Here is a 1,849-nt window from a genome sequence, read left to right on the forward strand (position 1 = left end):
TCGGCCTCGGTCTGGAGCTCCGTGCAAGATCTTGCCTCATGGGGTAAGGATGATCATGAGAAAGGTGAGGGATCAGCCCAGAACTACACAGGAGGAGCTTGTTAATGATCTTAAGGCAGTTGGGGCCACAGTCACCAAGCAAAACATTGGTAACACACTACACCGTAATGGACTGAAATCCTGCAGCGCCTGCAAGGTCCTCCTGCTCAAGAAAGCACATGTACAGGCCCGTTTAAATTTTGCCAATGAACATCTAAATGATTCAGAGAAGGCTTGGGAGAAAGTGCTGTGGTCAGATGAGACCAAAATTGAGCTCTTTGGCATTAACTCGACTCGCCGTGTTTGGAGGGAGAGAAATGCTGACTATGACCCCAAGAACACCTTCCCTACAGTCAAGCACGGAGGTGGAAACATTATGCTTTGGGGCTGTTTTTCTGCTAAGGGTACAGGAGGACTTCACCGCATTAAGGGGCAAATGGACAGGACATGTACTGTAAAATCCTGAACGAGAACCTCCTTCCCTTAGCCAGAACACTGAATATGGTAGGGCTGTCAAAAAAAAATTCGAATATTCATCGAATTTTTAAAAATCCACATTCGAATGCAAAAACGTTGCATTCGAATTTAAGGTCTGCGTCAGCCGTCAGGCAGACTCAGCTTACCAGCTATGCGTCGATGCTAAGACAGAGATTTCTCTTTCCGTGGACATGACAACCTATTTTCACAGATATATATGACTCGGCCTGGAGGACAGACGCAAGTAATCGCACGCGCTCAGTCGATCTGCATTAGCCCATGCAAATAACTTTTTCAGTTTAACGCGTTCAAAATATTTAACGTAATTAACGCGGGGCGGAGCTAGGGTTGGCCACCCCACTCACAACTGCTGCTTCTGTCTTTTTTTCTTGACAAGAAATGCGTTTATTTAAAGGACTTTAGAACCACATCAAACAGGAGACACTTCAGGCACGCACTCCAACTTCACCTCAGCGCCAGGTGCTAGTCAAACGAATGCGGAAAAGGTACAGGTGACGAGGGAGCTTCAGTAGAACAACAGTGAACTGTGGTCAGATGAGATGTTGTCAGGCCATATGTCAGTAAAAAACAATTCTACTGTCCTGTCGGCCGTTATACTGTGCTCGTAGCACATGCTCTTCAATTGCACACACAAATGCGGCAGTGCCCGCTGTGTATAATTTCATATTAAAGCGCAAAAGAAACTATGACACCCGATTCAACTCGTCAGCTCATTAGTAGAGACTTAAAACCTGAGGTGGGTCAGAAAAGGTAAAGAGTTGTGAGAAAATATGCGTGTCAGATCTGCGTCATGTTCAGCAGCGGCAGCTCTTAAAGCAGACAAAATAGCCTAATAACCAGCTGCTGTGATGTCTGTTAATCAAAGGACAAAAGAAAAAAAGCTTTAAGAATTAATCTATATTTAATTTAGAATTTAGTGTTTGATAGCTTTATTCAATTTCTGTATATTTCCTACTTGCTGAAGGGCACAGGTAAATATGACATTTATTATAATGGGTTTATGTGAAGATTGTTTCACTTAAGTTCACTTAAATTAGAAGTTTTTTTTAAAAGTCTAATAAATGTTAAAGTTGATAGCTCTCAATTATAGCTACTGTAATGTTGAATGGCTTTAGTCAATGGTTAAATATTAGGGGGAAAAACAATTTCAAGGAGACATCAGTAGTACTGGTATCAGTGATACTCGCCTTCAGTCATAAAAAAGATGCCACTAAAAAAATATTAAATATTAATATTGTTTATTTGTTGTTTCTACATTAATTTTAAAATTGAATGTGAAATTAGTGCAATATAAAAGTATATTTAAAAACTT

The 1,849-nt window shown here is 40.8% G+C and overlaps 1 protein-coding gene across 1 annotated transcript in view; it reads right to left on the reverse strand.

The window, feature by feature from the left end:
- The window catches only part of LOC107733673 (leucine-rich PPR motif-containing protein, mitochondrial-like), a 52,615-nt gene that overhangs the window by 43,894 nt on the left and 6,872 nt on the right, over window positions 1–1,849 (reverse strand). The gene's annotated exons all lie outside the window — the stretch shown is intronic.

This window comes from Sinocyclocheilus rhinocerous, unplaced genomic scaffold (genome assembly GCF_001515625.1).
Source record: "Sinocyclocheilus rhinocerous isolate Xijiao unplaced genomic scaffold, SAMN03320098_v1.1 scaffold789, whole genome shotgun sequence".
Lineage (NCBI taxonomy): Eukaryota > Metazoa > Chordata > Actinopteri > Cypriniformes > Cyprinidae > Sinocyclocheilus > Sinocyclocheilus rhinocerous.